Here is a 15,688-nt window from a genome sequence, read left to right on the forward strand (position 1 = left end):
TATTAGCATCAATAGAAAGCTTTTTAACCATGACTGGCCAGTCTGTCTCCTACTTCTCTATTTGTTGTGTTAAAAGCAGCATGATACTGGAAGAAGGGGAAAAGGAGATGCTGAATAAGAGACATTTTCTTATAGAAGTGATAGTGTTTAGTTTTTTTTATACTGATAATAATATCAATCCCTCCATCATCCTACAACAGGGACACATTTACAGACACATTCATAGCAACCCCACTGTGCCTTATATCATATAATGCCCTTTCCCAAACCAGAGTACTTCAGTAAATGGTTATTGGTTAGACTGACTGAGACAAGGTTGTGATCAACACATATTTTGAATTACATGGATTCTTCAGACCCTGTCTCACGTTGCTAGCTCATCATTTTTATATAGATTAACATATCATCAAATATGTCTCAAAATCATGCTCAAGGATCTGATTAACTAAAGATAGGTTATCTGCAATTTTATTCTCCATAAAAGATTTTCAGAGTACACCACTAATTTGAATCATTGAACAACGTAATTCTGAAAATTTAATCAGCAGCTCTCCCAAATCACTGTTTTGTTGGAGCACCATGTTTAGGAATATATATTTAGCATTTCTGTAGGTGTGGAAAATACATATTTGTCAAAGCCACTATATAAAAATGGTTATATACAATGCCAGATTTTCTCAGTGACCTCTAATATTTCTAGTTATCTTTGGGCAAATATATAAAAAATTTACAAAAAGAAATCTAACATTTTATCTAAAATCTAATTTCATTAAATTTTGAGATTTATATACAGTGAAATTCCCTAAAGTATTTGAACAAGTTATATTCTCACTCCAACTAAATATGAGATAACATGGCAGCAGCTTTCAAAAAAGAATTATAAATGATAGATTTATAAATGGTAAAAAATTACTCTACATATTTGACTTAAAAGTAGGTGACAGGAGAAGATAGCTTCCTACTCCCAAGTTAATATGCAACCCTACAATTGAAATAAAATAATGTTTTGCCCTACAGATATGCCTACTTTGTTCTATAAATAGGCAGTCATGGTACAGCAGTCTGTTCAGGCAAAACAAACACTGCCCTAGCCAGAAACACAGTCCATATTAACATACCTGTCCCAGAGCTTCAACTCAGATTAATGATTTTAAAGCCAAATAAAGGCCTTAGTTACATATCTCAAGGTAGATTCAATCCTGGATATTTTTAGAACTATTTTTCATCAGAATGAGAATGAGCAGTCTTTTTTTATTTGCTGTGTTATTTGGTGAATTTAATTATATATTAAAATATACAGTATTCTCTCCTATTATGAGTAATCAGGTCATGCAAATGTGCAGGTTTCATCCTTACATTTAAATATGTTTCACTGGAGACAAACAGTGATTTTTTTTTCCCCACATATATCTGCCTGGATGAAAACATTTGATCTTTGACAATTAAGGGCCTCAGGATTTAGTTATTATATCATTAGGTAAGAATACTTTTTACTAACTTATCCCAAGTATAAAGGAAAACTTGAGATCACTTTGACTTATATAATAACCTAGAACTTCTATACTGCATCCACTTAATTAGCTAGTCTCTTCCCCCACCACACACACAGAGTTAATCTCTAAATAGAGATTACCTCAGAAAAGAACACTAAAACCTAAATAGACCTCTCCTCACTCCAAGTTTGATCAGGTGCTCTTTTATTTCTACATCTTTCTGTAACATCCAAGGCAATATATGATAAGTAATTCTTGTTAAGCATTTATATATGTGCCAAGGCTTTTATACTCATTATCTTATTTAATGTAAACATTGCCAAGAGTTTAAATAATAGGCATTGCAAACTGTACCCATAATTCTCCCTTGTGAACACCACATAAATAGATCAGGCTGTTTGTTCCTGAATTGATTCAGCTTGTGGATTTTTTCAGTTATAGTTTGAGATACTGAAACTAGACCAGGAGGCCCATAGTTCTTACCTGATGGATGTGGAAAATGTGTTGCATCAGTTGTTTTATGTCATTGTGCAAATGGAATAATGTCTGGAAGGGGAAAAAAAATACAGTAAGCCTCTATCACTTCTACATAATGTAAAAATATTATTTGCCTCCCAAAGAAATACTGGAGGTAATTAGTCAGTCAGGAGTTTAAATGGAGAAAAAGTATGAGAAAAGGAATGTAACGTGAAATAAGATAAATGTGAAATAAGCATGAGTAAAGATATTTTGAATATTGTCTGAAGAAGCCAGATCCAAAAAGAATGCTAAGAACACCTTGAGTAGAGGTGGATATCTAACAATGGACATGATCACTGAGATGTGGAAGAAGGACATGGGAAGAGAGTAGAATTTGAGATGAATTTCTCAATGTCATGTCCAATTAGTGCTGCTTACTCATCTAGTTGGGCCTTGAAGAATTTTCAATATGATAATGAGACTTTTCCTAGAGAGAGTGTACCTTGTAGTGGAAAGATGGGCTTTTGTGTCAGATAGACTGGAGTATGAACCTTCACTCAACTACTGCTAGTAGTGGACTTTCAGTAGTCACTTAAATTTTCTTATCCTATTACCTTGTCTGTTGAATAGCGGTTAATATCTCCTCAGGATTGTGTGACTTTCATGCATGCTCAGGTGCTATGTCCTATCCAACTCTTTGCAACCTGATGGACTGTAGCCTACCAGGCTTCTCTGTCCATGGGATTTCCCAGGTAAAAATACTGGAGTGGGTTGCCATTTCCTTCTCCAGAGGATCTTCCCAACCCAGGAATCCAACCCAAGTCTCCTGCATTACAGGTGGATTCTTTACCACTAAGTCACCAGGGATCCAGGACTGTGTGAGGACTATATGAAATAGCATATGTCCAACCTTTAGCCTTAAACCTGGCGCACAGTGCACACCCACAAATAAATACCAGCTGTTCCAAGAATACACAGAAGAATTATACAATAAAGATCTTTATGACCCAGATGACCATGATGGTGTGCTCACTCACCTAGAGCCAGACATCCTGGAATGTGAGGTCAAGTGGGCCTTAGGAAGCATCACTAAGAACAAAGTTAGTGGAAGTGATGGAATTGCAATTGAGCTATTTCAAATCCCAAAAGATGATGCTGTGAAAGTGCTGCACTCAATATGCCAGCAAATTTGGAAAACTCAGCAGTGGCCAGAGGACTGGAAAAGGTCAGTTTTCATTCCAATCCCAAGGAAAGGCAATGCCAAAGAATGCTCAGACTACCACACAATTGCCCTCATCTCACATGCTAGCAAAGTAATGCTCAAAATTCTCCAAGCCAGGCTTCAACAGTATGTGAACCGAGAACTTCCAGATGTTCAAGTTGGATTTAGAAAAGGCAGAGGAACCAGATATCAAGTTTCCAACATCTGTTAGATCATTGAAAAAGCAAAAGAGTTCCAGAAAAACATCTACTTCTGCTCTATTGACTATGCCAAAGCCTTTGACTGTGTGGGTCACAACAAACTGTGGAAAATTCTCCAGGAGATGGGAATGCCAGACCACCTGACCTGCCTCCTGAGAAATCTGTATGCAGGTCAAGAGCAACAGTTAGAACCAGACATGGAACAACAGCTTGGTTCCAAATCGGGAAATTTAGAACCAGAAATGGAACAACAAACTGGTTCCCAGTCAGGAAAGGAGTATGTCAAGGCTGTATATTGTCACCCTGCTTATTTAAATTATGGATGAAGCACAAGCTGAAATCAAGATTTCTGGGGGAAATATCAGTAATCTCAGATATGCAGAGGACACAATCCTTATGGCAGAAAGCAAAGAAGAACTAAAGAGCCTCTTGGTGAAAGTGAAAGAGGAGAGTCAAAAAGTTGGCTTAAAACTCAACATTCAGGAAACTAAGATCATGATATCTGGTCCCATCACTTCATGGAAAATAGATGGGGAAACAGTAGAAACAGTGACAGACTTTATTTTCTTGGGCTCCAAAATCACTGCAGATGGTAAATGCAGCCATGAAATAAAAAGACGCTTGCTCCTTGGAAGAAAAGCTATGACCAACTTAGACAGTATATTCAAAAGCAGAGACATTACTTTGTCAACAAAGTCCCGTCTAGTCAAGGTATGGTTTTTCCAGTTAGTCATGTATGGATATGAGAGTTGGACCATAAAGGAAGCTGAGTACTGAAGAACTGAGACTTTTGAACTGTGGTGTTGGAGAAGACTCTTGAGAATCTCTTGGACTACTAGGAGATCCAACCAGTCCATCCTAAAGGAAATCCGTCCTGAATACTCATTGGAAGGACTGATGCTGAAGCTGAAACTTCAATACTTTGGCTAACTGATGCGAAAAGCTGACTCACTAGAAAAGACCCTGATGCTGGGAAAGACTGAAGGCTAGAGAACAAGGGGACGACAGAGGATGAGATGGTTGGGTTGCATCACAGACTTGATGCACATGAGTTTGAGTACGCTCCAGGTGTTGGTGATGGACAAGGAAGCCTGGCTTTGCTGCAGTCCATGGACTCACAAAGAGTTGTAGACGACTGAGTGACTGAACTGAACAGAACGGTTCCTTCTGAGTTTATAAAGTAGTTGTCCATTGTGGCACACTATTTCTAGAAATGAAAGATTATGTGACAGGAATACTTAGCAAAAGTACTGAAATAGAGCTAGGAAACCTGGATTCTAATACTGGCTTTCCTATTAGCTTATCGTTCAACTTTGGGCAAGTAGTTCACTCTCAAAGTTTTCTTATGTTGTCATATAAACAGTAGGATCACTTCATTTCTAAAAGGCTTTCTGAAGCTCACATTCTGTTATTCCTCAAAAAAAAAAAAAAGGGGTGGGGGGAGAATTCTAAGAGATGAACTATTGATTAAGCACTTCATTTGTAACAGCAAAATATGAGCTCTAACTGAACCATGTAACAAAATACTTTAACTGAATTATAAAAGAGTAATTTTTAAGAGGCAAAAACTGTTGCAACCCATAAATACTCAAAATTAAGACTGCACTTCATACAAATAGTTAATTTTCTTCCAAAGTATAGACCTCTCAGCCTAGTTAGAAATAAGCATTCATTATTGTGACTGTTCTTGTATAAATTCATTTTGGGTTCACTTTTCATTGCAGGATCTCTGCACAATTTTTAAATATCATGAAGGCATAAACATGATTACAGCTTTCTCATTTTACAGGTGAATAAACTGTGATGCAGCAAAGTTAAATAAATTACCCAGTGCCCATCCATGACGGACAAAGCTGGAATAGAGCCTAGTTATTCTGATGCCAAAAATACCATTTTCCCCGCTGCATCCCCCACCATCATTACTCACTTCCATATTCCCAGAGGACTCATTTGCTTTTGATAAGCTCAGACATGTCATTTTCTCTCTCAAGTGCCGCTTCAGTCTTTGAAAGGGAGAGGATATCTCTAGTTGCAATTCGGCCCAAATAACACCATCTCAAGTGAGACGATCACTTATACCCACCTAACATGAGCACTACTTTCCTTTCTAGTCCATGGCACTTTGTGAAGAAAATTGATCTTTTACAACCACTTAGTAGCATCTCTCCAAGTCCTATAGCAGTATTCTGCCAAATGGCATCCAGCTCATCTGGATGTGTTGAGTTTCCAGATCATAAACTCCTAAAGGGCAGAGTCTACGATTATTTGGCTAACTTTATATTGCTTGCAACTGTGGATACTTAATAAATACTATTTCACAGTTAATGATGATGATGACAAGTTAATGCTCCTCAAAGTGTCAACCAACCAGTCAATTCAGTGAAAGTCAAACTGGTCATTTGACATCATTAAAAAAGAAAAATCCCATTACTTGATTGAATTCTTCAAATTATAGCCAGTTGCTTCTAGGCTTATAGAGACATAATGTTAAAGTTTCTTCCATATTGAGAAGAATGGTACAGCACGTTCATTAATAGTAGTCACTTTTATCTCATCAAATTAATAAACTATCATATAGTGGCCTGGAATTTCAGGAATTTACTATAGCCCTTCCAAGCCATGAATTTTTCAGAATATTCTTGGCAGATCAATGCCCTGGCTAAACTTGATTAATATTGACTTAGTACAATTAAAATTGAGTACTCCAAGAAGGAGGCTTCCATGTAGCATTTTTTGATTTAAATAAAGTGGAAAAATAAAACCATTAACACCAATGAACAATGGATAGTGCCAGCAATGAAATACTGAGGATCATCAGAATTATCGTGATAATTGCTATAGTGTACTCCTTTACTCACATATTAATATATACACAATTTGGGAAAAAAAAGCTAAAAGACTTACCACCTCACTTCATGACTTATTCTAGATCTTATATGTTTTCACTACAGAAAAGAAATGGTAATTACGTGATATGATAGAGGTATTAGCTAATGCTACAATAATGATTTTATGATATGTGTATCAAATCAATACATTGTATACCTTAAACTTATACTGTGTTATCTATCAAATTGTATGTCAATAAAGCTGAAAATGTAAAATATAATAGTTAGGGAAGACATGTATTGTTTATGGATGTATAGACACATTGTCAGTGGAAAAAAAGATTCTATATAGAGACTCACTCATATATAGCAGGAGTCCCCAGCTTCCAGGATCTAATGCCTGATGATCTGAGGTGGAGCTGATGCGATAATGGGGACTGCTGATAGTCAATTGATTTTTGACAAATTTTCCAAGGTAATTTCTTGTGAAAACATGATGTTTTGAGAAAATGGTGCTAGAAATATTAGATAGACAATGCAAAATGAAAAACAAAAAATGAACTTCAACCAACACCATATATAAAAATTAACAGAAATGTATCACAAACCAAATAGAGAAATGAACATTATACAGCTTTTAGAATAAAAGATCTTGTGAACAACCTTGGATTTAACTAAGATAATCTTACAGGGCTCAAAAAATAAAAAAAATACACTGCCTTCTTAAGATATACTTTTGGTGAAACATAATTTACTATCTTAACAAGGCAGTGATACAAATATGAAAACAGCTTAGACTTGGAGAAAATATTTATAAAGCAAATATCTAACCAAAAACTTCTATCTAAAATATCTAAAAACATGTTTGCAACTTAATTGTTAGAATAGAAACCACTGAATTAAAAATGGGCAAAATATTTGCAAATGTAACAAAAGAAACTCAGCATTTAAACACATTAAATTAGGCTCATGATCAATAGCTGTAAGATGTCTATTAAAACCGTAATAAGATACTGCTACATACCCACTAGAAATGCTAAAATTAAAAAGTCTGAAAATACCAAGCACTGGTAAACAGGTAGAAATCAGATATACTGTTGGTGATAATGCAAAATTACAGAATGACTTTGAAAACAATTAGCAATTTATTTAAAACTAAACCTGCCATACAAATCAGCCTTTGCATTTGTAGGTATTTACCCAACAAACAGAAATCAAAGCATATGTCCACACAAAGACTTGCACATAAATGTTCATAGCAGCTCTATTTGTAATCCCAAACTGGAAACAAACCAAATGTCTTATTGATATAAGTGAATGAATGAACAAATTTTAGTGTATCCATATAAGAGAATGCTATTCAGCAATAAAAATAAATTATTAATACAGGCAACAACATGGATGAATCTTAAAATAATTACACTAGTGAAAAAAAGGCCAGAAAATAGAGTATATACTGTAGAATCCAATGTATATGTATACAAACCTTGATAAAATGCAAATTAATCTACAGCAACAGGAAACAGATTAGTAGTTGCTTGGGGAACAGAGGTTGGGTTGGCTAGGAAAAAGATTATAAATGGACACCAGGAACTTTTAGGGGTAAAGGATACCTTCACTATTTTGATTGTGGTGGTGATATACATATAGAAAACAAATTTTACACTTTATTTGGGGGATGTGTGTGTGTGTGTGTGTGTGTGTGTGTGTGTGTGTGTACACTCAACTGACTGTATGTGGTAACCAAAATCACGGGAAGGATTATATATTTAGAAGCCAGCTGGGTTTAGGAACAATCTTGATTACAACATATAACAGTTGGTTAGAGAATAATGTATTTGCAAAGTGGAAGAGAAGGAATGGGCAGAGAAGCAGAAAAGTAAAATGAGTATTATAGAACCTAAGGGGAAAGACTATTTCAGGAAGGATTGAGTCGCTTGTCAGTAGTAGACATTGTTCCTAAGAGGTCAAATAAAATGAGAATAGTAAAGTTTATTTAAATTAGAGACACTGGTAACCTCAGCCAGATCTATTTTTATAGAGGAATGGGGCAGAAAGCTAAATTATCACAGTGGGTTGGCTGCAGATAAAGAAATGGGGACAGTGGATAATAGTTACTTTTAAAGATTTCTGGCTGGTAAAAATACAAAAGAGATATAGGTGGAAGTAGCCCAAGGGAGAAGAGGAGTTATGGAAGGCTTTTTAAAAAAAATCACGGGCACAGGAATTCCCTGGCAGTTCAGTAGTTAGGACTCTGTTGTTTCACTGCTGGGTTCAATACCTGGTCAGGGAACTAAGATCCTGCAAGCTGCATAGGGTGGCCAAAACCAAAAAAAACGAGGGCGAATGGCTTCCCAGGTGGCGCTAGTGGTAAAGAACCAGCCTGCCAATGCAGGAGACATAGGAGACCAGGGTTTGATGCCTGGGTCAGGAAGATCCCCTGGAGGAGGGTATGGCAACCCACTCCAGTATTCTTGCCTGGAGAATCGCAGGGACACAGGAGCCTGGTGGGCTACAGTCCATAGGGTTGCAAAGAGTCAGACATGACTGAAGCGACTTAGCACACATAGCATGCGCTACAATATTTATAACAGTCTTGTGCTTGAGATAGCTCTTGAGATCACTTATTTTGAGGTAAACTCTATCAAAACCAAAGAAATAAAAACTCAAAACTTATCACTTAACTATTTTGTACTATTATCTATACATGAGATTGTTTTTATTGATTGTATCTGTGTGTTGGGAATATTTTCTGTAATGTTTACTACTACTACACATCTCTACTCTATAATCAGTAACTTTACATGGGTCACTTGAACTTGGCCATGGAATTCCAAAATATTTACAACACAGAAATTGGTAAATACTAGGAATAATGGCTCGATTTGCTAAAGTTTGTTGTTCTTATTGATTATCTAGCGAATACATGATAGAGAATATCTTAAAGCTGATTAAACTTTAAAATTATGTCTAAGATCATGACTCTGAACAGTACAAAACAGTAGAAAAACAGTACAAAAAACCGAGGAACTATTATTCCAGTATTCAATAGATTCAGCTGAAAATTCACTCACATCACTGAAGAACATGCTATGTTTTGACACTTCATTTTTTCACTTTCATCTTATTTGCTTATAGAAACAATATTAGTCAAGATCATGCCACAACTACATTCATTTGTTAATTACAACCACAGGTTGGCTATGAATACACAAGTTCATCAAAAGCAATGAAAGCATTCAGTTGATTATATGGAATTTATAATAAGGAGTATAGGATATTTTATTATTTGTAAATTGTGTGCTATACATACTTTCTGTTAGTAAAATCTATGCTCATGCACATATATTCATGCATTTTTCTAGATAGCCAGTTATTATTTATTATCACATTTATATCAATGAGCTATAATAAAACAGATTAGCAAAATTTTTTAAAAATCCACATATTTTGTTAAATTACTATTTGAAAATGGAAATGACCTTAAATCATAGACAAGACAATATGGGCCTGGGGAAGAGTCAGAATATAGATATAAAATATATATGTGAGAGATGTCCAATTTAGTAAAGTACATGGCTCGGGTAAAGTTCAGAGGACATTGAGTTTACCAGCTTGGATCAATAACCTAGACTCACACCAGACCATGATTAAAACTCAAGCAGTTCATTTTATTTGTCATTCAATTAAGGCTCTATAATAAAAGTAATAAATACTTAATGTGGACCAGCCACTGTGCTAAATATTTTAAGAACTCCTATGCGATAGGTATTATTACTACTGCCATGATATGAGCAGAGGAAAGCAGTGCTTAGAGAGATTTATTAACTTGCACAAATTTACAGAGCTATTTAGTAGAGGAGCTAGCATTTGAGCAAAGTTCTGCCTGACACTAATTGTAAAGTTGCTGGTGCTCCTAACCACTGTATACCCCTGCATCTCTCTTTTTTCCCCCTTTATTAAGGTATAATTAACAAATAAAAGCTGAATATATTTAAAGTGTATGGGCTGATATTTTTAATATGGATATACTTTGTGAAATTATCACATAACATTGGTATATACTAGATCTCTAGATCTTACCTTGTATAATTGAAACTTTGTATTCCTTAACCAGAATCTCCCCACTTGTCACTTCACCCAAACCCAGGCAATCAGCATTCTATTCTGTTTCTATGAGTTTGACTTTTTTAGATTCCATATTTCAGTGAGATTGTACATATCTCATATATACCTCATATTTTATTTATCCATCAATGGACATTTAGGATGTTTCCATATCCTGACTACTGTGACTAATGCTGCAATAAACATGGTAATAAGCAGAGCGCAGACCTCTCTTTGTCATCCTGGTTTCATTTCCTTTGAATATATACCTAAAAGTAGAATTGTTGGATCATTCTATAGTTCTATTTTTAATTTTTTGAGGAATCTCCTTTGTTTTCCATAATGACTATACCAATCTACATCCCCACCAACAAGAGTATAAAGGTACTCTTTTTTTCATATCCTTACCAACACTTGTTATCTTTTGACCTTTGATAAAAGATATTGTAACAGATGTGACGTGATATCGTGCTGTGGTTTTGATTTGCATTTCCTGTAAAGTCAGTGATGCTGAGCACCTATTTCGTATACCTGTTGGGTCATTTGTAAGTATGCTTTGGAGAAATGTATATCCAGATCATTTGCTCATTTTTTTCATATTGGGTTATTTCGGTTTTTCCTACTGAGCTGTGTAAGTTCCTTATATATTTGGGATAGTAATTCCTTATTTGATACATGGCATACAAATTATTTTCTTCTATTCTGTGGATTGTCTTTTCACTCTGTTGATTTTTGTTTCCTTTGCTGAGCAAAAGGCTTTAGTTAGGTGCAATCCCATTTTATGTTTGTAAAAGCATGTTGACAAATATTAAATGTTACACTTGCATTTTTACAATTATAGTATAAATATAAAACACAAAACCTTCAGTGTTAAACACTGATATCCCATGGTTGCCTTGGATTTAGATAGAGGTAGTTTATATTTTCATAGAAGGAAACTTTCAAAGTTCTGTCAGTGGTTATAGCATGTACTATTATTCTTCATCAAAACCAATACAGTATACTAACACATATATATGGAATTTAGAAAGATGGCAATGATGACCCTGTATGCAAGACAGCAAAAAAGACACAGATGTGTATAGCGGACTTTTGGACTCAGAGGGAGAGGGAGAGGGTGGGATGATTTGGGAGAATGGCATTGAAACATGTATACTATCATGTAAGAATCGAATCGCCAGTCTATGTCCGATGCAGGATACAGCATGCTTGGGGCTGGTGCACGGGGATGACCCAGAGAGATGTTATAGGGAGGGAGGTGGGAGGGGGGGTTCATGTTTGTTCACGCATGTACACCCGTGGTGGATTCACGTCAATGTATGGCAAAACCAATACAGTATTGTAAAGTAAAATAAAGTAAAAATAAAAATTAAAAAAAATCTTCATGAAATCTAAAAGGCTAGTATTAAAATTGGTTATTATTTTTTTCTTGAATATTCTAAAATAAGCCAGTTTTGGTTAGCTTTCAGATTCTCAGAGCATGAAAGATACATGGAATACTCAAGAATATGTTTTAACACATTTAGGATAAGTTTGTTTATAGTTACAAAAGGAATACCTTCAACTTTCAGATATTGAAAGAAAATACCCTATGAAAGCATGAAAGGCATTTTGAGCCAAGTTATTTCTTTGAAAATAAATATATCATGTTGATCAATGTTTACACCAACATCTTAAAAACATTAAAAAGTGTTACAATTGTTAAACTATTCCAGCTTCTAAGAAATAAGACATTTTCAAATGAGGTGATTAGAAAATGTTTTAATCTCAAATTCCCTTTAAATGCTTGACATATGATTTAATACCTAAGAAGAATCTGGCTAAATTATTTGATAATATTTATAGGGTGATACTTCTCCTGGTAGACATGTTTCACACCACAGTTTTTAATTAATGCTGGGAAAACACTTGATAATTTTAAATATGATTAATGATAAACTGTTAATCCATTAATCAGCCTATTTAGAAATTTAGATGACATAAGGTTCAATAAAGGCAAAAATCTGATAATTGCCCAATGTGCAATTCTGCCCATTAGTAACACTAAGCCACAAACTTGATATTCCACTCAGTTGCATTACATATTTCCATGTATGTGATTTGATCTATCATACAATAAGTACACAATGTCAAGGTTTTTCCTCCTTTATAAGTATTTAAGAGCAGATCAGTGGTTTAGGAGGTTAGTTAGTAAAATACAGAGAACATAGTGGAAAAGTATAAAATAACACTTAAAACCAATACCCATACTCATGGTCATAAACAAAGAATATTAAGTTTTGTGTAATTTGCCTTTCTTTAGAACATAAAGCCATTAATTTGAATCTGAGGTATATACACAATATACAAATGACCTTATGCAAAATACTTGTTATAAGTTATATTTTAAAATATTAGAAACTAAATATCTGTGTTGATTTGTCTTTCGACTAAATGTAACAAGAAGAGAATAACATTCAACTAGGCAGGGCAATACTGATAATAAAGCTCTTAAGTGAAGAATGCCTTCCTCTGTTTCTACCTAACAGGCTACACAATGTCTTAAAAGGACCTGTGATGAGAAAAATGTCAAGCACAGCTTTAAGACCTTGTGTTGAAAGGAGCTAATGAGAAAGCAGATGGGAAGGTAAGACTTCATGTGTGTTTTGAAATAAGTGGTCTTAAACGTTTTCTGTAAGAAGAAAATTTAGTTCATGTTTATCTATCTATCTAAACCACTAGTTTTTACAACTTTCAGGTAAAATCCAACACTTGGTTTATACAAAGTCTATGAGAAGAGATCAGTAGAGGTCATTTAATCTTAAATTGTGAAATCATTCAAATCCTTAACATAGTCTCTACCCAGTAAGAGCACAGCATATCTGGATATGCCACTGGTGATCTCTAATAAAAGTTCCCCAAACTGGGAGATTTTTGCTACAGTGATGCATTATTCAACATCTTGTTTACTAGTAAGTCAGCAATCCAGCCTTCCTTAAGACCTTATGGGCTAACATTTGTAGAGAGTTCTCTAATTATAGAAATCCTTGGTCTGTACTGTCCACAATAGAGACATCACTTTGCTGACAAAGCAAAGACAAAAGCAGAGACATCAAAAAGCAAAGAGACAAAAGCAAAGACAAATGCAGAGACATCACTTTTGCTAACAAAGGTCCATATAGTCAAAGCTATAGTTTTTCCAGTAGTCATATAGATGTGAGAGTTGGACCATAAAAAAGGCTGAGTGCCAAAGAATTGATGCTTTTGAATTATGGTGCTGAAGAAGACTCTTGAGAGTCCCTTGGACAGCAAGGAGATCAAACCAGTCAATCCTAAAGGAAATCAACCCTAAATATTCATTGGAAGGACTGATGCTGAAGCTGCAATATTTTAGCCATCTGATGCAAAGAGCTGACTCATTGAAAAAAGACCTGATGCTGGGAAAGATTGAAGGCAAAATGAGAAGAGAGTGGCAGAGGAGGAAATGATTGGATGGCATCACCCATTCAATGGACATGAATTTGAGCAAACTCTTGGAGCTAGTGAAGGACAGAGAAGCCTGGTGTGCTGTAGTTCCTGGGGTCACAAAGAGTTGGACACAACTTAGTGACTGAACAACAACTGTCCACAACTATCACAAACTCTGTTAGTATAGAAAGTGTTCCAGGAAGAAGGAAGAGATTCTTGGCCACTAGTACTCCTCATTAAGATGCATGCATCACTATCTCTTTTACATCACTTCATTCACAGAAAATTGGTAAAGAATGGCACTGTTCCTTTCATTATCCACCCCAACAATGACAGCAGTGTGCTTCTGGTGACTGAATAGTCTCCATATCCTGGTGAAGAAGGATTCCCCTTCTTGGGGAGCTGACCCCCTTTCCAGCCACTGGGTGACCTAGACACTCCCAGCTCAGGTGGAAGTGGAGGAGGAAGCTGTGCTAGAGCCTGTACTTTTGCTTCTGCTACTGAACTGACTGCTGGCCAGTTTCCTGGGAACCAGAAGGAGGCTGAAACTGAAGCAACACTGCCTCTGGCACACTCTTCTGGCTTATAGACATGGTCTCCATGTTCTCTGTCATGAGTCTCATGGGTCACTGTCCTCCTCTAGCTCAGGTGCCTTGTCTTGAAATTCAATAATTCTTTTTTTCTGATTGATCGAGTCTGCTGTTGAAGTTCTCCATTGAATTTTTCATTCTTTATTTCTATTGTATTCTTCAGCACCACAATTTCTGCTTGGTTCTTTTTCCTGGTTTCTATCTCATTGTTGGAATTCTTGTCTTTCTCTGTGTTGTTTTCTTGATATTGTTATCTGTAGTATGTCTTCTCCTGTAGCTCATTAACAATTTGTCAATCTTTATAAAAATTTATTATGCATGTATCATTTGATTCCCCAGTAATCTGTCATACAAAAATCTCAAAAGCAGGCAAAACAGAGTTTTCAGCAGCATTGTTTTAGTAGGGAAAAGTTGGCAACAGATTGGTTAAATTAGTCATAGTTCAATTATGCTATATAGCTATTATATAGAATACCACATAGCTAGTAAAGTGGGTTATAGTATTATATCTATAGATACTGCCATGAAAAAACTCCTGAAGATACATTATTAAGCAAATAATTTACAACACAAAATGCAGGTTTTCATGCCAGGTGGCCATATAAACAACATATGAGACTCAATGGGTTAGTTTGCTAGTCAGATGATTAGATATAGCTGTTTGTGGATGCATAGAACCAACCTGAAAATATATACATGTGCTAATATGAGGAGTTTTGAAAAAAGAGTGGACTGAAAAATGAGACTACACTTATTTTTTCCTTTGTTGCCTATGCTGCTGCTGCTGCTGCTAAGTCGCTTCAGTTGTGTCCTACTCTGTGCAACCCTGTGGACTGCAGCCCACCACGCTCCTCCATCCATGGGATTTTCCAGGCAAGAGTACTGGAGTGGGGTGCCATTGCCTTCTCCGTTGTTGCCTATATAATACATTAAAACAAAAATGGGTATATATTTATTTTTTAGAAAGTAGCTTCCACATTGTATTTTTGTTACTGCCAGAATCAATGGCTGCAGAGTTAGTAATTAATAATTTTAGTGTGTTTGGTGCATAGTAAGATAGGGGTGAGTCTCTGGGTTTACTCTTTGTCAGTGCAGCCAGATTAAGACACAATGTCAGGTTAGTTAAATACATATATGAGGGTCTATAACGTTCTTGATAATCCCAGCTGCCAGTGACAAGAGCTTTATTTGAACACTGGAGTAGAAATATATTAGATATAGTGTCTTATGAGGTCATTAAATCTTCCTATTTCCATAATGGAATGGCATGTGGAAAGGTGAGAAAAAATCATAGATAGATTCTTAAACTCACAGAAATGCATAGTAGTGTTCAAACTCTGTC

The sequence above is a fragment of the Ovis canadensis genome, chromosome X, assembly GCF_042477335.2.
Source record: "Ovis canadensis isolate MfBH-ARS-UI-01 breed Bighorn chromosome X, ARS-UI_OviCan_v2, whole genome shotgun sequence".
NCBI classification, from domain to species: domain Eukaryota; kingdom Metazoa; phylum Chordata; class Mammalia; order Artiodactyla; family Bovidae; genus Ovis; species Ovis canadensis.